Genomic DNA, 27,442 nt, shown 5'->3' on the forward strand with positions numbered 1-27,442 from the left:
ACTGAAGAAAAACAGATACAAAGAGGTACCTTCCGCATGTCCCTCTGAGGATCTCATGTAGCAGCCAGTAGAGGAATTGGTGCTAAATTGCCATAACAGAATATCTCAAGGCATGAGCTCCATCCAGCCTCAGCAGGTATTGATAGGCAAAGGCATTCAATAGAAGAAGTCACTGAGGAAAAACTGCAGAATTGATGTTGGCAGGTGACTAGGAAGCCTTAATCCCTTTGGATCAGGACACATCTATGTGATGAAAGGCTCAGGTTTTGGATTATGGAGAAAATTAAGATGCTTGTAAAAATCCCATGATTGTTTCAGAAAAATCCAAAGACATGTAGTTACAGGTATTTTTAGTTGTGAAGATTATCTTCTGAAAACAAGAGCCTTCTTTGTTGTCCTTTTGATACCTGTGATTTTGTTGTGCACATCCTTTCCCAACTGGTTGAGCAGTATTGCTCTGGAATGTCAAACCTGTGGATTTCAAACATACTATGGCACATCCATCTCCAGGATGAATCTCAGTGATAGAAGCAAGGATGTCTTCTGTGATTGTATTGCCATTAATTTAAAATATATTTACTGATTTTGCAAGACCTTAATGAGCTTTATAAAGTTTGCAAAACAATCTAGGATACTCAAAAGAAACCTAGTACAAAAAGAAAATGTTACTTACACAAAATGCTCCAGGATACCATGGATGGAAGAGCCATATTCAGACCACTTACAGTGGTGCACAAGGTGGATTTAGGACTCAACTGTGTGCTGAGCAAGCTAAACTGCTTATTAGCCAGTGCCAGCTGCATCAGAGGCTCTTTTCCTACTTTAATGAGCAAGGGTCCAGCATTACTGTCATATCTACTTCTACTTCTACTTCAATCCTTTGCCTGTCCCTGCAGTATTGTAGTGATATCTTCATATTGTATAAAGCTTATTTAGTAGTGAAGCCACTTTCTCTGGCAATGTTATAGCTTGAAGACTTAGGCTAGGGAAAAAAAATAAAAAACAAACAAACAAAAAAAAAAAAAAAAAAAAAAAAAAAAAAGGAGAGTTTTCCCCAAATAAAGAAAAAGCATTCTTTAGCATTTTAAAGCTTCTGTTTTAGAGGGGATAATCCTACGGGTCTCCTTTTATTTTTTTTTTTCCTTAGCTTTTAATTACTTTTCTCTTAACAGCTCCACATGACAAGACATCATTCTTTCCAGCCCAGGGGGAATGACTGAAGCTCCTGTTTGACTATCCCAGTGCTTTTCTGACAGCTGTACTGCTAACTTTGACTTTTTTCTGTTGTTTTGGTTTGTTTTTTTTTTTTCCTCTGGAGCTCTTGGGACTGGCTAATAGAAGATCTCTGCTGTGAGGCCCACCTATGACATGGCAGGGACATTATTTCTCTCTGGTAAATGAATTATTGCTTGCAACAGGTGAGGATTAGTTGGTGCAGGCAACAGCAAGCTGTGTGTAGTAGTAATTCAACCGACTTTGTGTGTCTTCTATTAGAGGATCTCACCCAGTGATACGTACATAAAGGGGACATGAATTTAATCTCTGGAAAGGAAGTAGAGAAGAAGACTTCTGAGCTTGTGCCAGACAGCAGTGAAATCAAAGTGAGTGCTCAAGTGTCCTATCATTGTCCTTTCCTGTTAGCTCTCGGAGCACAAAGGGACAGCAGTCCTACTGAGAGCCTCTAGGGGCTACTGCAGTTCAATAAATAACAATAACTAAAATGCAAACCTGGTTTTGAGTCTGATAGAGGCTGTGTTAATCTCTGCTGTACTATCTTGGACTTCGGAGGAGTTACATGCAATGGAATTTGGCCCACTGAGCCTCTGCTATCTGCTCTTGCATTACCATGAAGGATAAAGGACAGCAGTGAGTATAGACTATTCTCCTAGGACACAGTGTTTTGTCTTGTTTTCCTGGGGGAAGAATTAGTCTTTTAGTACTCTTTCTTGCTTTGTTCCCTGCTCTCTGATAATATTATAAGAGTAGCATCTTTCTCTCATGCTGGGTTCTGTAGAGAACACTCCAACTTTGTGTACATAACAGTTATTTCACTCTTTGCTAACGCCTTCATGAAATTTGCTTTTATTTGAGTTAATAAGAATCAATGTTTTACTAATTTGCTCTTTAAAGATACCATACACCCTTGATAATTCTCTCCCGCCACATGGGGTTTGGTTCACTGTGAAGTGTTGTATGCAATGTAGGAGGCACAGTGAAAGAGCTTGCATGTGAGAGAAGGGGTGAGCTTGAGTGCAGCATATTTAAGAAACTCAGACTTTAGGAGGAAATCTCTACAGGATATCAAAGCAAATTTCAATCCAAAAAGGTTTCACTGTGTCAATAGATGTAGCACAAGGTCTGCCTGTTGTTTCACAAACAATGAATCTTCTCCAGCCTATAAATAATGTAAAGACAAGTCTCAGGATTTTTAAAAATTTCTGCTAGCTTGAGGCTACCTACCCAGCATGCCTCCTTGTTTACAACTTCCTGTACAAACATATATTGTATTTGTTTTCAGACAGCACATCAGCTTTCCCGACTTCTGGAATTAACCTCTAGTACATATTAGCAGCAGTCTTTTAAGCAGATTTCACAGAGACGTTCAGCACGGTGACTGTGGGGCGAGGGCTGTGCTCCCACGGAGCCAAGAGGAGAGCTCTTGGCGTGAGGTGTGCGGTGCAGCCCCTTCGCCGGACAGTGCTAACAAGGTAGCACAATCAGCTGCCAGGCCCTTGGAAAGCATCTGCGCTTCTGGTAAGCTCCTTAAAAGCCATTTACAAATGTAAAATGAAACTGTGCATTGAGTAAAGGTGCTACTGCACCTTACATAGATCTGGGGATATAAAGAGGGACTACACAAGGGAATGGATTTGCGAAGTTCAATTTTTCTGTTCAAAGGTAGCAAGTATGTTGTCAGTGTGCGAGGGTCTGAACTCCTGACATCTCCATGAGTGCAGGTGAGTGCCCTAATTGCTTGAGACCTCCTTGCATTTCATTTGTCTCTCATCCCACAGTCTGTGTATTCTTTTTCCTGTGCAGATGCAGTAAGCCCAGTGGAGAAAGCCTCTGCTTAGGCTAGCCTGCCTTGCCAAAGTTAGGACCCCTTCCGCACTGTGGAGACATGTACTTGAAGCCTGGCAGGCTGCAGAGGGCACAGACCCCGTGCCTGCTGCTTCCCAACCAGCAGGCTCTTGTAGGAAACGCAGGTCCTTGTCCCTTTTGTGTGGTGCCTGATCCTGTCCCTGTAGCTGAGGGGTACTTTCTGACAAGTATTTGTCTGCATAGTTTTTAGACTCTTATTAGATTGGAAATGATCAGACAGAGGGTGATTTTATGTAGTCAGGAAAACAGAATTCTGGGCATTTCTAGAGCTTACGGAAAGGAAAACAAAATATACAACACTAATGAAGTGTGAGCAGAAAGGGAGCTTTGGATAGCAATTCTGGAGTTAAGCACTTAAAATCCACTTTCTTCCAATTTCAGGCACTTTCACTCTATTGGAATTCTCCTGAAACACATTGTTTCAAAACTGCAGGACATGACGACAAAATAAAATTTGGGTCAAGGACAATTTAGGCTATGGCTCTGTCTACTGCACTTTATGTGAAAAAGTCATAATAATGAAAGGCTTCTGTGTGGGACCTGAGTCTTGGCTACTTCTAAATTTCGCAGAGTTTTATCTTTGTTGTTTGCCTCTTGGTTTTCCTGGAGACTTTTTAAAAATGAGCCACAGGTTTTCAAAACTGAATGCAATTTATTTACAAGCACATTTTGGGGTTAAAGAAGGGACAAATGATTCACTCCAATACACCATAATAGACCAAGACTATGATGAAATATGGTCCACACCAGAGAGTTGGACTGAGTTGGGATCAGTTGAGGAACAACTGCAAATCATAACTATCCATCAGATTTTCAATGCTGTATGGGAAGGAGCATCCACACAGATCTTATCGATGCTCTGACTCTTGTCTGACAGGTGTCCACATCATGAAAGGAACACAACAAACTGCTGAGACAAATTCAGTGACCAGCCACAGAGGGTGAACTCCCCTCTACCTTGCTTCATGCTGATTCACTCAGGACAGAAGGAAAGTAGTTTCTTTCTTGGACAAACTGTATCTGTAGCCGTTGTGCCAGTGACACCGACTTAGAAGCTTTCAGTCTGGCAGTTGCATAATCGTGAAGTGTACCTGCAGAATGTAAGTAAGAAAAAACTTGGAGTTGTATGAATTTAAGAAAGCAATGAGGGGGAGGGAAGGATCACCAAGTCAGCTGTTATTGTTGTCAGGCCCCAGAAGGTGATCTATTCTCAAGCTTTCATTAACTCTCAGAGGTATTCCAGGTGCTCATCTAATCTCCAGGCCCTACATATTCAGGTGAGATATTGCTTCCCTTACGGCCCAAGTCAGGTTTTGTGTTTTACAAATGCTCTACAGGAATATCATTATAAATCCATAGCTGAAAGAGCCTGTGCATCTCAAGTGCTCTTTTGTTTTCCACCACTGAATATGCTGCCAGCAGAGATTTAAAACATTGGCTCTGTAAATGCTTTCATGTCAAGACTAAAGGCAACACTTGTTTAATTCATTCTTTGACCCAACAGTAGCTTTATCTTAGGTTATCACTTGTTAAACTCTCTAGAATGTTTTAAACATGAAGGGCGCTGCTGTGTATATATATCCAATGTACTGTATTTTACTTGTACAAATTTGACAGTAGTGATTCATAAACATCAAAACCATTTCCATCCTGTGCTGCAAATTATGCTTTACTTTAGCTCCATTCACAGGATGTGTAACCCATTCTAGAAAAAAGACAAAAAAATAAAACTGCATTTATCCTCTATCCAATTTGTAATTCCTTTTTGTAGGTCATAAGACCTCACAGATTTTTATATACATACGCTCACGTGTATATATTTTTATATATACATGTGTGTATAAAAGAGTTTTTGTGTGTATCTATAAATAGACATGTATATATAGTTTGAATGCATACATATTTATAAATATAAATATGCACATACATGAGGACAATTGTAGCAATGATGTACACTGTGGTGTAAATGGAGGACTGGATTTATACATCAAATATACTGCAATCTGATTAGAATAACAATTAAGGTTTGCTGTACATCATTCATTGGCAGTGCAAAACCAAAATAATTTACATTACTCTGTGTAAACCCACCAGTTCTGCCAGCATAGGAATTATCACTAAATTGTCAAAAATCTACAATTGTATTTAAAATTAGCATCTGACAGTGACCCCAAGAATTGAGGTCAACAGAATCATTCTGGATTTGCATCACATAACAAGTATCAGAAACTCAAAAGTTTTAGACTATAAGATGTTGCAAGACTAACTTGTTAACGGACTGTGTATTTGCTCCTAACAATGATGTCTACACTATAGGACAGATAACTTTTCACCCAAATACCCCATTCTTGCACTGTAGCCTGATTCCTCCCTCCCTGAATGGCATGACAAGACCTGAGTACTTGCCATCCTTTTGTTGCCTCTTTTTTTTTAAAAACCAAACCAAACCAAACCAAACCAAAACAAAACAATTGGGTCAGATCAGAGAAGGAGCCACAAAATCCTGCAGTAGGTTCAGATTCCCTGGTCCAGACAAAGAGAGGACCAAGGACTGCAATGCAGACAGAGCAGCTCAGCCCTGTGCAGAGGGGTGGGTGCCATTTCAGATAGTTTGGTCTCAACATCCATCTCATCTTCTAGTTATCCACTGTGACATCTGCACCAAATTATTTAACAAGCACATAATATACCAGAATGAAACTACAAACCTCGGTGTCCGTTCAGGGAACATACCACCTGCTAGTTGCTAATACCAGCTTCAAAAAATATATGCTGCAGTCCTTGGCTGACAGGCCAGAGATGGGGAAGCCTACGGCTGCTGGTGGCTGCTGGTGGCTGTGCTGTGCCACAGAAGCTCATGCCACTCTTGTAACCCAGTGCCGATAAGTTAGGACACAGGCACTGACAGCAGCAGACCTCTTTCAGGTACCTTGGCCCTGAGTGATTTCTCAACAAGATATGTTAACAGGAGTAACGTGAAGAAAATACCCTGAGTGAAAGAATAGGACAGCTAAAGCTAAAGCTCCATCAGAAAGGAGATGCTTTAGAAATGTGGGAGACAGCTAGACAAGGTTTAAATTATCTGCTTTGTAACTGCAAGTAATGGTTGCCAGCAGCAAGGGAGATACTTAGAAGAGATCTTTTTTTTACACCTTCTTGTTTTGAAGCACTTTATGGTTTTAATAGTTCTCAGTGCGGGCAGCAAAGCCTAACTATGAAAATACAATATGAACTGCAGAGAGAATATGCCACGTGCAGAATTAACCCTGATGACACATATTTTTCCACAACACAGGAATAAGAAAAGGATAACAGTGAAATACACACAAGTGCAGTTTTCTGAAGCTGAAGACAAGGCTTTGAAATTCTGGGAACTAAGTTTCTTGTGAGGACTTAGTTGTGATGGGTCCAGGACAAAAACCAGGGTGAGCAAGAACGCTGTGCTGAGGCGACTTGTAACTAGCCCTGACTAATAAAAACAACAGAGGATGTTACCTACAGTGGGATTCACCTCCACTAGTCACAGCTGCCAGAAAATTAGATGCCTGGTCTGCACTAATCTCTCCTGTACAATGAGCCACGAGCACAAAAGGCAGCTCCAGAGGTTAATGAGTCCCAGCTATTAGTAAAACAGCTTAAAACATAAAAATCTTGCCTCCCAAAGGTGCAAAACCAAATACCATAGATACCACCTTCTTACTTTTTCCAAAGCTGCAGTAACATGAAATGAATCCCACTTGCAACCCAGGCTGATGGTCATGAGAAAAGGACAGTGCTTTCACACCATGGACATGCTGGAACAGCCAAAATGCTCTGTTATTTATGTGTGGTTGGGGTAGGAGGGAAATAAAACACCTTGTGTTTTGTAAAATACCACAACATCAGGCACTGTCGAAGGTGAAGACAGATGGTGATAAGTGTTTCTGCTAAATCTCTGGTTCTGTGCCATAAAAGTTAAAGGGTTTTAACCACTGAATTAAGTGAGCAAAATATCAAGTCCCAGACAAGTTGGACTGAGGTCAATGATGCACCTGAAATCAGAGAAACTTTCAATTGCTGTCATTTTAGTTCCCTTTTGAGGTCAGAAGGGCATCTGTTTAGATTTACTGCCATAACCCACAACAAAGGAAAATCATAGCTCACACTGAAGAGCAAAAGCACTCTTTCTTTTTTTTTTTTTTTTTTTTAAAAAAAAAGTGTACATTATTTAAGGAAGGATAAATAGAAAGCCTTAAGGCCAGCTGACGTTAATGATTTTCTATTCAATGCATGGAATTGTCCTAAATAAATAAATAAATAAATCGGCCATCAATCCTGTGCTTATTGTTGCATTAATGTCAAACCCATGAAAAGGGTAAGTAAGTAACGTAGTATGCTCCACTAGCACCGAGGCAATGACATCTTTTTTAGAGTGTGAGTAGGAGAAATTATTTCAGACATATATTTTGAATATCTATTTGAAGCTATCACTTTGCAGCGAATAAAATATGTTTTATCCTTGTTAAGTCTGCAATCAAGTCTAGCTCTGTGGCTTAGCAGGCTAATGTTCTCATCGCTTCAACTTCCTTGCTTGGCAGGGGATCAGCGTCTCCTTGCTACTCACGTTGAGCAGGCAAACTTGCAGATTTCAATCCTGCTAGCATTTGTCTCTCAAATAAATGAGCTATAGTGTACCTTTTGGCCTGACAAGGAGACTGTGAATCTGGGAGCCTTTGCCTCAGCCAGTAAGACCTCAGAGAGGGGCTGATGTTCCTTCACCATCAGTGTCATTACAAACAATGTGTCTCCTTAGCAAAATGCTTGAAATACATGCAGAGAACTAAATTAGCCATGGCAAGAACAACAAAAAACCCAGACTATAACCCCTTAGAAAAAATATTCAGATGAATGTTATGGGACTAAATAACACGAATTTGAATGGAATTATCTGGGTTTTTTTTCTATTTCCTTGCAGGTCATACAAGAAGGGAAAACAGAGCTGCACCTTTGATGTAGTTTTAATAAATATTCAAAGTCCTTTTAATTACTGCCTGATTAATTAGTGTGGATGCAAATAAAATGGGGAACAATAGAATGACTTTCTGGGCTTCCTGGAGGGACTGGACTTTGGAAATAGAAGCACTGTATTATACGTAATGCAACTTTCTAAACAGGGGAAAGGAGAAAGCTGAGAAAAGGCGGTGGAAGCCCCTCAAGCACACTACATTTCTAGCTGTGCATGTAGGAGGGTCTACATTAGCACTGCAACCTTCAACCACTGTGATTTGCCAATCACAGTTTTGGAAATAATACTTCCTTGCTCTTTGTGCCCTGAAGGTAGTCTGTGCATTACCCTGCTGCCTGCTTGAGTGAATCCTTTATAGCAAAATAAACCTGGCCATAAGAAACAAAGTTTTCAAGGCAAAACACCCATGAAGAGACTTTTGTTTTTAGCGAGTGTTTAATGCCAGGGTACCTAGCCTATCTTGTACTTTGATCCAGCAGTTGCCCTGTTGTGACCAGTCTTTTTTAGATGCATGACACAATCCTTCTTGCAATTCCCCACAGTACTTCAGAAACACTGCTTCTCCCAAGAAAACAGTCAGGACTCTGTGGTGGCTGGTTTTAAGCTGTTACAGCTGATGAAAATATTTTGGACTGTGTTGGGGAAGAACAACGGAAGGTCTATATGCTGTCTTGAATAAGGCTGATACCTCCAAGTCCATGGATTAGTCATAATTGTTCTCTCCTTCTAGAGGTCCCAGAAAGCCTTTCATTCATATGGACAAAGAGATACATCTTGTTGTTTCACTCCATCTCTCAAGTTACCAGCTGGACAACCATGTGATCTCCACCATAACACAGCGGTAGGGTCCTACTTTCAGTATTTTTCATTCATTATCTCAAAGTTCCCATTGTAGTTATCACTTCATCTGATTCTACGGTTGCAAGATGGTGGTGTGCATCATTGGATTCTATAGCCTGCCAATTTTCTCAGATTTGTATCATTACATGTTATGTGGACCTGCCCTCTCAGTCACAGAGAATCAAGTAGCAATGACTCTAGCACCATGTGGATACACAGCTGTTTCCTGTGATACCACCATCCTCCAATGAATCTAAAATGTGCTGGTCTTAGCAATAGTAGAATTTCCCTAAAACTTAAAAATGTGGACAGTGGTTTGGGTATGTCATGACTCAGTCAAGCCAGCTGAAAGACTGAGGACTGCTGGATGAAGGATAAATCCTCTGAAAATCAGAAAATGGATGTGAACAGTTCAGTTGTCTTTCTGTGTTTCAGTTTCCTGTTTTGTATTTTATAATTTCTAGCAGCAGACAGCTGCTTTAAGTGGCCTGTATGGGGAATTCTGTGTTTCCTCTGCTCCTATTCTCATAGATAGGGCAGCCTCTGCTACTCACTTGATATTCACATTTCTGTTTTGGAAGATGCAGCCCACATCAGTCAAAGCTTGTGAGTGACAGGGAAATGTTCAGAGGAAACAGGATCCTTCTGTTCTGCTACTGCTGGTTAAAAAAGACTCCCCTTCTGATTGTCATTCTAGTGGTCCACAGATTTCTGGGTTGATGATGGGCTATATTTATTATCTGTTGTCTTCTTCTGTGACTCAGCAGCAAAGCAGGCTGAGCTTCACAAACAAAAGTAAAATGACATCAGCAGTTGTCAAATAGAAAAAGACAAAGCTGACAAAGGCATTTTGCTTTAATGCTTCTAAGCGGATATTGCAAATAACAGAGTACACACACGCACACAGAAGAATATTCAGCATGGAATATTAAAACGGTTGCCAGCATCCGCATCTTGGAGAAAGAAAAGTTGGTACCTGCATCAACACCAACTCGTATTTTTTAAGTTCAGCTGATGAAAGATGGGCCCAGCAGTGTCTGCAGCAGCTGCAGCAGCTGATCCAGTGAGCCCTAGCATCGGGACAGAGCTGACAGCTGGCAGCCAGGCAGCCTGCACTGACGTATGGCATCAGCCTTGCAAAATATATCAGTAGCACATGGGGATGGATGGTGCCTGCCCTTCCTGCCATGCTAGGCACTTCTCTGCTATCACAGCTAGTTTCTGCATTACCAGTACTGAGGGAACAGGAATGGGTAAAGGCAGGGTAGTCGTGGATTTCTAACTGTGCTACTCTGTGTATGATCGCCGAGCTTCTATCAATGACTGAGTCTCCCATGTTATCCACATACACGCTTGCCCACTGATGTTAAGCTCGGGGGAGACCATATCCCAGGCTTTTTTTGGAGCAGCACTGGAAGCACTGCTGAACATGGGGCACCACTTGGCACAGTGAAAACAATCCAGTAAATTTCTCATCAGCACCTGATAATTTTCTTTATCTTTCTCTAGTTTTCTATGTGACTCCAAGAATCAAGAAGCTGATTCTTCCCATCGATCAGCTTTCTGCTATAATCAGGTACCTAGTTTGGCATTTCCTTATCTGATCAGTTCACCAATTATTTTCCCTTGTACAGAAGGATGAGTAAATGAGGACCACTCAGATGAGAACTGATTGGAGTTTGTTCCTCAAACAGAGCCCAAATCAAACCTTTTTCTGAGGCTCAGTCAATGTAGCCCAGCTTTAAAAGATAGGTCCTCACATATTCTTTCCTCCCCACCACAGCTCTAACCAGAAAGAAAAAGGACCTGAAACACAGCAAGAAAGATTTTTTGCTCTGAGTTTATATTCCTTCACCCCTGCTTCTCTTTCTGCCTCTCCTAGATTCCCTTGATCAAGAGTCTCTTGATCTTACAGTTCTGAAAATCATCTCACCAAGTTTCAAACATATCCAATCATTCACAACTTCTCCTTTTGAGAAATGTGTCGAGTTTCTTTTGCATGTTTATTTCTGATCATCTTTGCAGATATGTTTAAGAGCTTCCCTACATTAACATCTCTACTCTTCACCTTGCTTCAGAAGATTCCCTTTTCTTTTCAAAACTAGATGCCAGATTTTTTTTAATCTCAGGAGTGAAAGCGACTTTTTACCTCTGTTTTTTTTAATATCTGGGAGGAAGCATTGTCAGTTTTGAAGCCACCAGCTCACGGTATTTTCTGCTTGAACAGAAATTTAAGCATAGCCAAAGCATGTATTTTGCACCTTAGCTAATATACCAGTTCTCTAAGGGTAAGAGGCTCAACAGGTAAATTGACATGGGTATTATTGAAATCAGCTATCTAAGTTACACCAGCTGAGACTCTGACTGGAAAAATCAAAAGAAATCCTCTCTGGAAAGTAAGTACAGTCACCAACTGACTTTAAGCTACTTTTCTTGTTGGTGTGCACTTTCTGCTTGAGGATGTCAAAGACTGTTTTCTTGAATCTTCTCTGTACTTTTTTGTGATCCTCTTTGTGCTGCTTGGGTTTAAATTCTCCATCACTCAACATATTCACTTTTCTTGCATCTTGACTTTCAGACTGGTTGCTGAGCTGATCTCTATATGGAAGCTGGTTGACACATACTATGGCTGTCACTAAGCAAGACGGAGTGGTCACTTTTTCTGCTTAAGTGGTTTTTCATACTTCAGCAAGTGTCCTGTTCATTTTTGGAGGGCCTTCTAGCACTGCTTCATTTCCTACACAAAATAGCTGCTGCAGTTGAGTAGGCTGAAGGGATCCATGTCTATTTCTCTTCCACGTTGACCTTTACTCATGCTTTCTTCCTCCATATCCCTTCAATAATGACTGAGTCAGGTGGTAGAGTATTGAATGTCCCAACAAATAAAGTGGTGACTTCTTGATTTCATTGCATCTTCCATAATGAATAGTATGCTTCTCTCATGTAGGTGGGAAGGTGTGCACCAGTGCTGCCTGGCCAGAGTGTTGCTGGGAAATGTAGTTTGGCTGAGGGGCAAAGTCCCCAACAAAGACTGGGAAGGGGAGACACTTGAGACCTTCCGAGTGCTGTGATGGCCCTTCAGAATGTAAGTATTTCATCTAGTTTCGTGGCTTGCTGGCTCAGGTTTTATATGAAAAATTGAAATGTTCTGTGGAAAGCAGAACCATTTCATGAAAAATTCACTGCCACTGAAAGATTCACTCTCTGTTGCAAAACAGTTTGATGTAAAACTTTTCAGTTGGTTCCAATTAGGACAAATGTAGAGCTCTCTCTGTGCTATCCTGGGGCTCAGAAGGCAACCTAGCTGTTGTCCTGTATCTTCAGTAACAATAAATGTTTGATCAGCTTGTGTGCTCAATATATAGGCTTGAGAGGAGGGAAACAAGGACTAGTTTGCTGAAAATCCCCTTGAATCCTTCTCAGAAATGGTATGACTTGTCATTCTTTAGGCCAGGGATGAAGTTTTTTCTTCTTGCCCGTTTCTTCCTTGGATGTTTACATTGCACAAAGCTATGTGTTTGTTCACTCATTTATCTGAAGGTTTTCAACCTTATTTCCAATTCTGGCATTGCACTAGGGAGTCGCCTGTTTGTTTTAAGTGATATTTTTCACTGAGATGGATTAAAGTATTCAAATACTCTTCAGCTGATGTGCCTCTAAACAAAACACTGTAATAATTACTGAGGAGATATACTGTAAAGAATAATTATCCCAGTTTCAGTGCAAGAGAGAAAACTGAGACTACCAGTTGCTGCATGGACAACCTCAGCTGAAGGGTCACCACAAGACACCATAGTTGGTTTGGGAAGTTTTAACTGCACATACATTAGTGTCTCTTTCAGCAGAATACATGTCTTTCAATCCTCAGGACTTCGAGAGTCAGTGGGCATCTTATCCCTGCCCATCTCCCTTGTTTTCTACCCAATTACTGGAATATGGGCAACATTTGGTGGGGGTGGCACAGAAACCCTATGGCTGCTTTCATCATTCTGTCAAAGGGAGGGAAATAATCAAAGAGCTGTAGCAAGAAAACAAATGGTCAAATAACTGTTGAAGCAGGAGGTTCCAACTCGCTGGAGCTCAGCTTATTACAGGCCATATGCCTGAATGGCTCCTCTCACCGAGTGCTGCACCCGGCTATGGAAACAAGTGTGAAAGTGCCTGTGGTTCATCAGGCCTGATTTGCTGTAACTATGTGCAACTGCTGAGAGCACAGAAAATAAGAAACTGAATAGGCTGTGGGGAAAACAGGAGTGAGAATCCTTTACAAAATGCAACATTAATATACATATAATTCCCAAATATTTATGTAAAGATGTTAACGGGCAATAATAATTCTTTTCCCAAACTCACAGCAGATGCTCTTCTTTTAGTACACAGGCTATACTCATAAATGATGCAGCTTAACATAAATAGGAAAACAAATTTATATGCTCTTCTACTTTATTTTTAAATATCATGGGGTTGAATTAATAGTTACTCTTGACAGATATCACTAGCTTACGCCCTTTCAGCTATGCCTGATGTTTTCAGGGCTTGCTGTGTAATGAGGGACTAGGCACATGACTCAGCTCCTGAATGATGGATGTGTTAAAGAGACTGAATGACAGAGCTGGCAGAATAAGGAAAACAGAAAGGGTAGAAGAAGTCTGTTTTTAACCTGGCATTTCAGTTATCTTTACTTGGCAGAGATCCTCCCAAGAGCGCTGAAGGCTCAGGCCCCAGCCAACCATTTCATTTAGCTGTTAGGAAATGTTAATTGTAAAACAAAGGCAAGTGACCATCAGCAACCAAGAGCTTGCTGTGCAGCTGCCATATTCCCCATCCTCTTTGCAGAGTACTACTTTTCTCACAGGGCTTAGCTGTTTAACAACTTTTTCTGGAAGACATGTTCCTGCTAAAGTGGCTTCACTAATTTGGAGAAAGCATTTGTATTCCAAAAAATGAGACATGCACATTTTGTTATTCTGGAGGAGGTAATCCACTCTAAGTTCATACCATGTCCTTAATTCAAAAGGGCTTCCCTAAAGAAGCTGGTGATGCTTCTCTCAGCACCTCTTCTGTATTTTTATGGCTAGATTGTACAGCTCTGTGGCCTTTTTTTCCTACAGAATGGGGTTATGTCATCTGTCTAGTAGCTCTCTGCACACATAATTCACAACACTATCCATAATTCAGTACAGTTACACCAGTCCACCCACATCTCATAAAAACGATGATGACAAGCTCTGTTTCATTCCATTTATACTCCCCCTTCTATGTGAGACACTCCTGTCCTACCTTTGAAACCTTTCACCTTTATTTTCAACTTTGGTGGCCTTTACCTCCCCTTTTGTATTGCCCACTTGAAAGCTTTTTTACTTGGGTTGTGTGTCTTGCTTAACTTTCCAAGCAGCACATCAGGTAAGGATGCACTTTATAACTAAAATGAGCTGTGCTGACAGCTCTGCTCTGTCTCTGTTCTAGTTTGAAACGCTGTTACATGAAATGCTAGGAAGGTGTCTAGACATGGTGCAGGGTAGGCACTGCATACACACTGTTAGCAGATATTACTAATCCCTCAGTGCCAGTTGCTGTCTTCCTCCATGTTAGTTCAGAGGAAAAAAAGGTTGTGTGACAATGTTTTCATCTGCACAGGATGGTTTTAACAGCTTTTCTTTTCTTGTAACGATAAGAAAAACTAGATATGGAAAGTCTGTTTCTTAGAAATTAAAAAAATCAACTTACCAGTTTTTTTTTAAATTTTCCATTCTTTGACTCTGTGTTGCATAAGGGTCCATTAATTATCCTGCCGTCTCTGAACATGGCTCCAAAGAACAGGGTGACCACCTTTTTCAATAAAATTGCAGATTTACAATTTTCCAGCTCAGTGAATTGCTAGTGTTTAAATATATTGAAAGGCCAGTGCTAGGCTGCTCTGCCTCCTTGTGTGGCATTTTACTGGGAAGAGGGTGCTAGAAGGGTGGATGAGGAGAGAAACAAGAAGGGTAGAGAAAAAAAACAGTGCAGAAAGATATGATGGCAAGAAAATACTGCAGAAACAGAAGGGATTAGAGTGCCTGGAGAGATTTGAGGTTCAGAGGTGGCCCTTGGTGCCTCCTCAAGCCTCATATTGCTGCCAAGTGGGAGTGAGGGACATTACTGGGACCCCAGACAGGGCAAGGTTGGTCACTCCTAAGAGTTATGGTCCGTCACTCTGAATATGAGATGAGGACCAAACTGGTCTAACTGCCTTCTGCTTCCTTGCCCATTGACTTGCCAAGGGGATATCATGAGAACGTGACACAAACTTTGCACTGTGCCTCAAATCCATGTAGGTTTGACATGGTCATGAGGAGATGTGGGATGATTCATGCTTCCTGTCAGCTCTGCTTAGTTGGGAAGGGGAGAGGTGAGTACATGCAGGATTTTCCTGCTGTTGTCTGCTATTGAAAATTTGTTTTCTCCATCTGCAAAATTGCATGTTCTTCTGGCAACAGAGAAGGCAGGAAGAAAAAGAGTGGGGAAACAAGGTAAAGTGACTGAAATGATAAAATTACTGGTAATCGAAATAAAAAATATCAGAAGAAAGAAGGATGGGGGCTAGTGACAAAGGCAGAGCTGGGGGTTTCATTTTAGTGCTTGCAGCTTGTGATCCTGACATATAACTAAGGAACCTCTTGTGGCTCCCTTGCTTGAGTATGACAAAGAGCCTGTCTTACAGACACAAAATAATAAAACATCCAGCTCCTAAAACTCAGTCTCTCCTCTCAGTTCTTACTTTGATGTTCATGTTCCCGAGGGCACCTGGGGACCGCTGGAATCGGACACTGTGGGTGGAGGGAGTAGCGCTGCAATCTCCTGCTAACAAACAGTTCAGCTGAGTCCTAGGAGACCAATTTAGAGGTGAGAAAGGACTTTGGGTACATGGATAATCTGTGGGAAACAGTGCCTGGCTATTGCCTGGTTTAACACATGGGTGGACCAGCCCAGGCACACGCCTCCTGCCTGGCCTGCTGCTAGGGATAGCAGGGCTGTGCCCAGCACAAACTCCCTGCCACAGACTCTCCACCCATTTTGTTAAAAGAGCTCCAGAGACAGGAGGGAGGCCCAAAGGCCTTTAAATATTAGCTCCCTGATTTTCTTTGGCTGTTTTTGAAACAAAGCTTCTGCAATAGCAGCCAGGAGGCTTTCAAGGCTCTCCTCTTGCTTTGCAGGAAATGTTACTGGAAACTCACCCTGGCTTCCAGGTTGCCCACATTGAATTCTGCTGTGTGTGAGGCTGAAAGAGGAGATACCCATTTCCCCTGGACAAAGGCTTCCACGAGCCTCTGAGGGAAGTAATACTGATGAAATAGCATCCTTCCCTTCCCCCTCTTCTCATCATTGTCCTTTTTCCTAACACATCACACTGCACACACATAGGCCTGTTCATGCCTGTGCCAAGAGGTGCTGGTTGAAGATTGGTTTTTGGATAGCTTGTGTCCAGGTCTTGGGAGACCTGGATGCGTGTCTCACTTGGGGTGCAAACTTTCTATAAGTTTGGCATGTAGGGTAAAAAAGATGTTGCCTCACCACAGATGACTATACTGTATATCTGAGATGGTCATTTCTTTTTCCCTCCAGAAGCTAGAAATGAAGAGAAATGGACACATCAAGAGTACAGTGCATTAGACTTTATTCCTATCTTAGGATAAGATAAATATCCCCCAAAGAGAACTGGCCACCTCAGGGTGACCATTTGTAGTGGGCATCTATTTTATGGATAGCTACCTTTAACCAAATAAATTCTACCTACATCCCATTCTGTGTTTTAGTTTATCCTTTATAATGCGAAGATGGCAGAGTCATCTTCCTTTTGCAGAGATGTTGTGAGACTTAAATCCAGAAATGCTTGTACGGCATCTACATGGAGAGGTGAGAACGGCATGGGAATGCCTCTCAAACTGTGAAAATGATGGGCTGCTCTCCCAGAGACTGCCAGGGAGGAATTCCTCTGGCTGTGGCACCTCCGTTCAATACCTTGTTCATAAGGAACCCAGAGAGTCACCTCTGTGGCCTCATCTTCTTCCTGCTTTGTTAGAAACATGCATAGGTCATGAAGTAGATGGTTTGTTGTGGCAAATGCAACACTGAAATCTCAGCCTTTCTGGATGCTGAAGTTCCTCAAGAGAAGGAACCCATATGTTGGCAGAAAGTAGAGATACTGTGAAATCATTGTCAAGGGAGACAATGGAAAGGGTGCTTGATGTAAAATATCTTTTTGATTCCTTTTTATTGAGATTGCCTCACTTCCATTACATTTATCTCTATCACATACACAGAAAATCTAGGGTTCCAGCAAAACTATATATTTTTTCAGTTTGTGTTATAAGCAGGAGGTTTTAATTTTGCCAAAAAGTAATGTGTTTACTGAAACCCTTTTTAAAAAAACATTTATTGTCTTAATACAAAGAAGCTGTCCAGAAATACTTTTTTTTTTTTTTCACATGATACATTAAGAAATTAGTTTTGCTACTTGTTTTGGTGGGATCAGGAGTTCATTCAAATAAGTGAGCATGTCTGTTCAAACATTATATTTTGCTCTAAAACCTTATCCATGAAAGTCATCCCGTTGACCATATTCTTCATTATTAAGATTCTAGCCTTTTTCCTGATTTTTAAATTTTTAATCAGTCACAGTCTCCTGTTCCCACATTCTTCACATAAACATGGCAATAAATAGTTGTTTACAAGGCACAAGAATATATCACAAAAATTAACACAAGGCTAGGGCTCTGATGATGTTTGCTTACATTGCTGTGGAAGAATATGCATGCCATGCTTACTGGGAAAATTTACCTTCAGAAAAAGATAACTGTTTGCAACTTGCAGATACAAACCAAATTTATTTCTTCAATCCATTTTAGTATATTTTCCAAATACACTAACAAGTATGCTCTCCTGAATTACTCTGGTGGATTTGAAAGAATGTTTTCCTTCCCTTCTCCTCCCACAGGTGCACACACATGCACACACACTCACACACAAGTGTCAGCACACAGAAAATCCATCAAACATTTTAATACCAGTGTCAGGCTTCACAGCTCAAAGTTATTTTCTGTGTAAGGAGATTAGGACTTTGACCAACTTTCTCTGGCATATGGAGAATGTGAAGTACAATAAAGCATGCTAAAGACTAGAGACCACATAAAAGTACATCAGCAGCTAATTGCTATGCGTGCCATACAGCTGCAAATGAAACACAGCAAGATACCAAGAGACATGAACAGATTCCGTTACATAGGATTATAGTGATGGTCTGAGAACAAAACTGGAAATTTAGACCTCAAAAAAAAAAAAAACCAAACCCAGTTGGCAGTCCTATGGAGTTTTAACAGTTTTGTAGCTGGAAGGGTCTTCCTGTAATTCTTTGCTATAACAGAGCTGCATCTCCCTCAGGTTGAAAACAAAGACTCCTGCCTGCTTTCAGAACTCAGACTAGCAGCAGTGATAAGTATTTACCTCCTGCAGGATCCTCCACATTTTTTCATAGCTACTGTGCATTGGAAGAGCACAAAGTAGAAGGGAGCCAAAGCTGGGCACTGCTGTAGAGCAGGGTACTGTGCACAAAGAGGCTCTTCATGCTTTGTGTCCTCACAGCAGTCAACGTATCAGATCCATCGTGTTTTTCTGTACATAAAGGGTGCTCTTGCCCACTCGTCACCAGGCAGCAGGGGAAGCAATAGAGCTGGAGCCCTTTGGTGTTCACACAGCCCAGGTCTCCAGAGCTGACACTGCCCTTCTTCCAGAGATGGCTGTGGCTGGCCCTAAAGCACTCTTTCCAGCTTCCTACAATCTGCAGGAGTCACTTCACAAACCTTCAGACATTCAGGTGCCACCCAAATGGGGCTCCATCTTGCTCAGTTAAGAGGGTTTCTTGTTTTAATAAAATGATGTGTAAGGCCCTGCTGTAATCTTATTTCTTGTGAAGGTGAGATGTATGTGTCTTTAGGTAAAGAAAAGAATATCATAGGCAATGATGTTAGTATACAAAGAAACTAAAGTAATACTCCACAATTCCCTCACAAGTACAGGCTGCTCTGCAATGCGCTTTCATAGCAGTGTGGGCCAAGCCTTCTCATGTGGGAGGACAGTAGAGAGGTTCTTCAAAAGATTTTTCAGATAAACCACTCCTGTGTGTCTTTTGAGGATGACTAATTGAAAGTGGACAGTTGTCAGAGAGAGATACAATTACTTTATTTTTGCTAAATATACACTTTACAATAGTGTTAGATTTTAGTGTTGTTTTTTTTCTATTTGTGGGTTTTGTTTTGTTTTGTTTTGCTTTGTTTTTCCCCACAGTTGACAAAGGTTATTTGTCAAAAATGTGGCTAATTAAGCCATTTCCATTCCCCCATCTCCCTTGCACAGACAGCAAAACATACTGAGTTTCCAAACAGGAAAAATATTTAGCATCCTAAAAATGAGCTTTAGGTTGCTTTGAAGAATTCAGAAGCCTGTTGTCCTGCAGCATTACTGAGATACATGTGCTGTGTCTGGCATGTTATATATTATAGTGCCTTGTCCAAAAATAAAAATACCTTATAAATAGAGCATCAGAGGGATAAATAACATTTTTGTTTGGAAGACTACTCTTGTATTGAAAATATTTTTGACCCCAGTAGAAATAGGAAGTGAGACTAATTGAACAAAACAGCTTTTAAAGCATAAATTTTAACATTAGCAGCATAAAATAGAACCCCTTTTGTGTTTTGTCTCCTAAAGCTGTTGGCACACTGCATGATCCTTTTTCACAACACAGCCTCATGCAGCCTCAGCCCACAGACTTTCCTAGTTCAAACTTTGCAACCGGACTTCGAACAATAAAATATGCTCCTCTGCATGTTCTGGTTAGCACCCACAGTGGCTGAGCGCTCAGCCCACCCACCATCATGAAATCATGCCGGGTTTTTCCAAACACTGCTCCAGAGCCTACAGGTGGTTGCTTTGCTGCAGGGAGACTGCTCACTCTGTGAGATGCTATTCAAGGTGACTACGAATGGCAGAATTGCCTCTGAGCCATAACAGCCCACAATCTGATGTATACATCGTACACCGTGGAAGGGACCAACGGGTGCTATGAATTGCTCATAAGGCTTTGGAGCAGTTGATGCTACCTTGGAAATATGTTTAGGGCAGCTGAGATTTGAATCTGCCTCCAGTTCGGGGAGGAAGCAGCTGCTGGTTTCAGGCTCATTGGATGTCAGTAGAGGGGTTCCTCTCATTTGTAATTACCACTCATTTGTAATTATATAATAATTGCAATATAATAATTATATATATATCTATATTAAGTAACATAAAGTAGTAAATGACATTTCCAAGCTCCTGTGGATATAATTTCAAAATAATTTAAAGGACATGAAACAAAAATATAAGCCTGGTTTGCTTTTTTTGTTTTTGTTTTTGTTTTTTTTTTTTTTTTCCCAGTACAAATGTGGCTCTGCAAGCAGCTCTCAGGTGGCTACAAGTTAAATTTTGTGTCTCTCTGGAGTAAGAAGGCAATTTCACTGCAGTTGTGTTTTGCGAAGACAGGGTGGCTGTAAAAATCTTCGCTTATTCATGTTAGTCACAGAAGTTATAACTGCATTACTGGAAGACTCAACAGAGGCAGATTGCTGATGTTTTCAAGTAATGCTATCTCCTCTTCATATTTATTGTCATACCAGACAAGGTTTTATTGGTGTCACATAGATATTTGCTAATAACATGCAAAAAGATTTTCTTTCTGGGAGACTCTGGATTTAGATAGTCTGAATTTCTTTTTTAGATTTTATTTTTGTTGGATCTTATTAAATATTTCCTTGTAATTATTAACACACCTCATTCTAGCATACTGATTATTATCTCTTCTCTTTTTACCACACTGAACTTTTTAATTCTTTTGAACTGCTTGGTAGAGTTTTATATTTCTCCTCTTTCACCAGGTGGGTTACAGCTATGCTTGTATTTTCTCTTTATAATTTTTTTTCATGCTGCTAAGTAAATCTAGGAAATTGGATGAACTGTTATTCCATTTCCAGGAAGAAGAGCTGACTGAGCCCAGCACACTGGTCTGCAAAGCTGAAAGGGGCCTCCTCCCACTGGGATGCTCACATGCTCATGCACTCCCACACTCTCAAAATGGAGAAGTGGTCAAAATGGAGAAAAGGATGATGATAATCTGTGGAGGCAGTTCAGATGTTTCATAGCAGTCCCTGGACACAGACAGCAAGGTGGAGCTGCGCCAAGTCAAGACACCTACAGTTTTTTACAAGCAATCTTACCCTAACATACCAGCACTCCTGTGCTTCTGTTTTGACCTGCTGGAGTATGTATAATCGATGTAGGGTCTGAGAAAGTCATCTGACATCAGCATAAGTAAAATATTAAGCTCTCTCAGTTTCCAGCACATGATTTTTAAGACATTTTAATCCCTTCCCTTTCAAGTGTGGATTTACTGGGGAGGTCAAGGGATCATTAACACTTCTGCTCCTCTACCACCATTAACACGGGCCAGCAAGGACTGGTGCTGTTGGGTACTATGATTTCATTCACGCACATATTTCTTTTTATTTTTTTTCATTCAGCTAAATTAATCATCTTATTTCTTCAATAGTATTTGAAGTTTATAAATTGTCCTTAATCTAAATATAATCAGTTCAAAGCCCCGGTAAAAGACTACTGTTTCCAGCCCTTGTGGAGGTCCTAGGGGGAAAAAAGGATGTTTGCCCACCATTGTCTTGCTTCCTATTGCAAGGACTAGAGCCACAAGGGAGAAGCTGCTTCAGCCTGCTGCAGCAATGACTGTACATCACTCTGTGGGCACTAGAGAGGGGCAAGGACATGATTAGGTAGCCATCACTCTGTGGGCACTAGAGAGGGGTAAGGACATGATTAAGCAGCCTCATAATGCAAATTAACAGAACAGACAGAACTAAAATGAGATAACTGGCACCATCTCAAACATGGTAAAGCAAGGATGGTTCCTCTGCCTGCTGTAAAGGCAGGGTGATACTCAACCACATAACCCTCTTTGAAAATCATTCAAGGATGCAGAGTTTTATATAACCAAATACCCCTCTGTGTGTAAATAATCTCATTTAGTCACTGTCATTTTATGGTTATGTACACAAAGACAGAAGGATATGACATGTTTTGCATGGGACACAAAATTAAGCTACCAAAAAGTGCCATGTGTGTCTATTCTTTTCTCTTTTCTTAAGGGTAAGCTTATTGGCCTTATAGATGGAAGAAATGAGTTTCAGAGGTCTTCTGGGTATATTGAATCTCTTGCTCTCTGGAAATGGGAAAAAAAAAACAAAACAAAACAAAACACAACCCATGTACACAGAATAGATGAAGTCAGAAAGAAAGTGACTCCTGTTAAGTACTTCAAGGCAATAGAAGCTGAAATTATGACCATATGATGTGCAGTGAGTGCAGTGATACAGGAGAAAATGTTACATCACCACAACATTAATTACTTAATGTCACAAAGCTGGTGATATGAAGACTACTTACTGTAGGTGGTCAAAGTTGAGTATAGTCAGGCTGGTGTAGCACTCTGAACTCCAAATATCAATTTGACATTCTGCCTCAGGTTAAATTTTTTTTTTTTTTTTTCCTCCCTTCCTGAGAATGTCTGGTTTCTTTTTTATTCTTATTTTTTGCTTCCTTCACAGTGCCTTGTTTTCCCCCAGACTAACCCTCCTGGGACAGACTAAGCTGGAAAAACTTCAGTTTGGTGCTATTTTACTCTGCTTTACTTAGCCTCATAAAGTTGCTTTAGAGACAGTCACTTTCTGGTGTGTGAGAACAAGATGTCACGAGGCACATAGTAGAATAGTAAACCCAGGCTTTGATCAATTGCCAGAAATGGCGGTGGGGAGAGAGAAAAAGGGGGGAGCTTTTTAAAAATATATATACAGGAGTAAACAGAAGTGAAAGATACTACAGCTCAAAGAAAATATTATATTTCAGGTCAGAGGAAACCTACTAGAGTCTTTCTCTAGAGAATACAAGTCCCTCTCCCCCTGACTCAGCCATGGAAACTAGCTACCAGCCCTGTTTAGTGACATACAAAAGCTAAAACATTCTATGTGATCATTATTTTCACGCAAAGCCAGGGTTACCTGGCCTTCCATGTAGCTAGTTCTGGGACATCTCAGATCTTCTGCTCCCAAAATTCCCAGCCCTTAGCAGTCATCTTCAAGAAAAAGCTGAACAGATCCCTGGCAATTTGCTGAGCTGCTGTGGTCATGGTTTGGGGGCGGTCCAGCACTTGCTGACATATATCAGTCACTTACACTTGTCTCATACCAAAGTCCCTCACAGAAGTCCCTTCTTCATGCAAATGGGATTGGAGGAAAGAACATACATGCTTTTTCCCTTCTTTCTGTCTTTTAAATGTGACCTCTTGTCTTCTGCTCAGGTTTATTTATATACACTGGCACATTGAAAAAGTGACTGGCTATGTTAAGTACTGTGCTTTGATTTTAGTGGTTTGTGTAGCGTCCAAAAAACATGAATAAAATACATTAAAAAAATGCTGGAAATTGACATTACATCTATGTTGATGTGCATTTCAGTTGCCAAGAAAAGAGCAGTTTGGCTGAAGGATCCAACAAAATCTGCTTAGTGGGTCTTCCTTGGCGAGAGACCACAACGCAGACTGCTTTCATACAGTACTCTCTTAATCACTGTAAAGAGGTTTCAGAGACATTAATAATAACTAGTGCAGTTGTTACACCCACGCACAGTGACTCAGCCACACCGATGAGGCCCAGGGAGAGTCTTTACCTGTGTGGGCCACACAGACACATGCCAATATTTAGTCCAATAAAGTTGTCTTTCCAGCAGTATGAATTATAATCTTGGAGGTAGATGATGACAGGGCCTGTCAAATAATCCCCTAGACTGAGACACAGCCCAATATATAACAACATCTCACTAGAGTCACATTAAAGGCTGCAGTGGAAACCTCATGCTCTCTGCTTCTCTCTCAAATATTGCAACATTGATTAAAACCAAATAATACATAGTCCCAGCGTCACGCTGTGCTGCACTGAGAGAGAACTCTGAGAGTAATAAGAGCCCATTTGGTTTAAATGAATTTTCAGACAGTCTTTCCCAAGCACAGGGTTGAGGCAGCTGGCTGTTAATCAGACGCGATGCAGGCAGGAGGTGATCAGGCAGTGCTGAAGGAGTTTTGAGCTTCTGCTGGTCACAATAAACAGGCATCCGGATAGCCCTGGTACTACTGACTCTGTGGTGGCAAGGTAGACACCCATCCACAGTTTTGGATCTTCTTAGCCTTTTATTTAGCTTATATTTTCTGGGTCATCTCATCCCCTATTTCTGACATAAAAGAGCAGTGATTGTTATTTGATTAACCTTTCTGGGAAGGGGGGAGTGCTCAGGAATACACTGGCCAAAAGTGTTTTGTCAGATACAGATTAGCAAATAATTCAGTGGCCATTACAGAGCAAGTTGCATCCAGCAATCAGAGTTGACTGTGGATCATCTCCTGTTTCTAGCTCATTTGATGGGAAAGCTCTTATCAACTTCGATGGCACAGGATCAAGCTTGATACACCCAGCAGACTGTGGAAGCCTTGGACTAGCATGCAGGGCAGAATTGAGCCAACTGTAACATTAGCTATGGAAATTAAAGCCTTCTACCAAGAAAACCAGAGCTAAATTGAAGACAATTAGGAAGCATTTGCTCTCTTCTTCCTACCTGCAATACGTCAGGAGACCAGCCTCTGAATGAATTAATTTTGTGTCCAAGACCAAGTAAGCCAAGAAGCAACTTTGGAGAGGAAGAGGAAAAGGCAGGCCCTGTTTCACTAACCTGATCTCCTTCTATGACAAGATGACCCACTTAGTGGATGAGGGGAAGCCTGTGGATGTTGTTTACCTGGACATTAGTGAAGCCTTTGATACTGTTTCCCACAGTATTCTTCTGGAGAAAGTGGCTGTTCAAGGTTTGGCGAGGCATACTCTTCACTGGGTAAAACACTGGCTAGATGGCCAAGCCCAAAGAGTGGTAGTGAATTGAGTTAAAACCAGTTGGAGGCCAGTCACAAGTGGTGCTCCCCAGGGCTCAGTACTGGCACCAGTTCTGTTTAATAGCTTAATCAATGATCTGGACGAGGGGATCGAGTGCAACTTCAGTAAGTTTTCAGGTGAAACCAAGTTGGGTAGGAGTATTAATCTGCTTGTGGGTAGGAAGGCTCCACGGAGGGATCTGGACAGGCTGGATTGATGGGCCAAGGCCAACTGTATGGGATTCAACAAGTATGAGTGCCGAATCCTGCACTTGGGTCACAACAACCCCATGGAGCGCTACAGGCTTGGGGCAGAGTGGTTGTAGAGCTGCCAAGTGGAAAAGGACATGGAGATGTTGGTCGACAGCTGGTAGAATATGAGCCAGAAGTGTTCCCAGGTGGCCAAGAAGGACAACAGCATCCTGGCTTGTATCAGAAACAGCATGGCCAGCAGGACTAGGGAAGTGATTGTGCCCCTGTACTTGACACCGGCGAGGCCCCACCTCAAATACTTTGTTCAGTTTGGGGTCCTTCACTACAAAGGAAGACACTGAGGTGCTGGAGCATGTCCAAAGAAAAGCATCAAAGCTGGTGAAGGGTCTGGAGCATAAGTCTTATGAGAAGTGGCTGTGAGGCTGTGAGAACTGGGCTTGTTTAGTCTGGACCAAAGGAGACATGAGGGAGACCTTATCACTCTCTACAACTGCCTGAAAGGATGTTGTATCAAGGTGGGTGTTGGTCTCTTTTCCCACATAACAAGTGATAAGACAAGAGGAAATGGCCTCAAGTTGTGTTGGGGAGGTTTAGACTGGATATTAGGAACAATTTCTTCACTGAAAAGGCTCTCAAGCATTGGAATAGGCTGCCCAGTGAAGTGGTTGAGTCACCATCCCTGGAGGTATTTAAAAGACCTGCAGATGTGGTGCTTAAGGACATGCTTTAGTGGTGAACTTGGCAATGTTAGGTTAAGGGTTGGACTTGATCTTAAAGGTATTTCCTAACCTGAATGATTCTGTGATTCTATTCTATAAAAAGCAGGAGAAACTTCTCCTTTTCTGCCCTTCAAGGGCTCTTCCTATGCAGAAGGGGCACAGAACTGACTCTTGTGGGGCAGCACAATGTTAGCAGGCTTACCTAAAGTTTTCTTTGCAGTTTCTTTCTCTAATCTCTCCACCCCCAGCTGAAATCACACATAAATGATCACAGGATCATGGGGAGGGGATAAATTCACAAGAAAGTGTGCAATACCATGTGCAACTGAAAATTGAAAGAATTGGTTTGGGTTTTTTTTATACTGAGGAAGTCAAACAGAAGCTGGACTTGACATATTGTTTAAAGTTCTAGTCATTTTCTTAATCTGCAGGAAAGCACAAGTAGCTTCAATAGTCCGAATAATTTTCAGAACAGAATTCACATCATCAGACTTGTGCTATCCATCTCAAAGTTGTATTAGCTCACTCCCACAATTTTTGCCATGAGTTAGGCTACTTCTTCAAATTCATAGTGTTCACTGTTGTCACTGTTTGCATTTTACAAAGCTAATCAGAGCATTTACAGAGTGACTGGATAAGAACAGTGTTTCAATAGCCAGCCTCCTATATGCATGCATATAGCCTAAAATAAACTATCAACTCACTTATTATTTTAAATTCCAGGCTATTTGCCAGAAAAGTAGCATGCAGTATATATGATAAAGTGTGTGGGTGTCTGCATTTATGGAATGTGGGTGTGCAAAGATCTAGTGAATAATTTTTTCAAATCTTTATATATTTATTGAAATTGGCATCTTCAGTTAGTTTGCTTGGATGCAAGTTGCCTGCTTTTCAAAATCCTATTTCTCATGTGTCGTTTGCTTTGTGTGATCCATCAGAAGCCACACCGCAGAGGTTCCAAAGGAGCCTCTGTGGCACAAATGGCATGATGCCTTATTTTGTATGGAAGTCTCTCTTCAGTGTCCAGACTGAAGTTACTGTTCTTCAGTCATCAAGGCTACCCCAACTCAACTAGAAGAGTTGTAAAATAAGAAACAGAAACAAAAGGCTCAGTCTATAGGCTTTTTTTAATACGCTAGAAAGGAAGAACAAGTAAATCAGTAAAAGGTTAGAAAGCAAAAGGGAGTGGAGAGGGAGGGAGAAGAGTCTACTATGATCAACAGTATACAGAAGGAAGTATTGCTGTTGTGAGATCAGCAGTCAGTTATCAGATAAAGATAATGACAGAACTATACTAGAGCCACATAAGGTCAGAGAAAACCCATTGTAATGATTATACATTACAGTAAGAGTCAAGGACACGGCAAGAGAAATAGAACAACTGGTTGCAAGTCCAAATATTAGAAGGGTGATCAAAGACCATGGTGGGACTGCTCTAGGATGAGGGCATGCAAAGCAGAGATTGTGCATTGTGTGGAATAACAGTGATATGGCAGTTTAATGATAATACAG

The 27,442-nt window shown here is 41.2% G+C and overlaps 1 long non-coding RNA gene across 6 annotated transcripts; it reads left to right on the top strand.

Annotated features, from left to right (window-relative positions):
• The first annotated feature begins 1,780 nt into the window (after positions 1-1,780).
• On the top strand, positions 1,781-21,346 carry LOC116965930. Of its 6 annotated transcripts, none has more exons than XR_004409817.2 (10): positions 1,781-1,866; positions 2,519-2,754; positions 2,899-2,957; positions 3,980-4,202; positions 8,838-8,948; positions 10,457-10,523; positions 11,895-12,032; positions 15,265-15,338; positions 15,729-15,832; positions 20,992-21,346. It is a non-coding gene; the product is annotated as an uncharacterized LOC116965930 (long non-coding RNA). The 6 variants fall into 6 exon arrangements; XR_004409818.2 differs by lacking the exon at positions 20,992-21,346 and adding an exon at positions 16,144-16,266; XR_004409819.2 differs by lacking the exon at positions 15,729-15,832.
• The last annotated feature ends 6,096 nt before the right edge of the window (positions 21,347-27,442 follow it).

Source organism: Tyto alba, unplaced genomic scaffold, assembly GCF_018691265.1.
Source record: "Tyto alba isolate M040663 unplaced genomic scaffold, T.alba_DEE_v4.0 Super-Scaffold_22, whole genome shotgun sequence".
Lineage (NCBI taxonomy): Eukaryota > Metazoa > Chordata > Aves > Strigiformes > Tytonidae > Tyto > Tyto alba.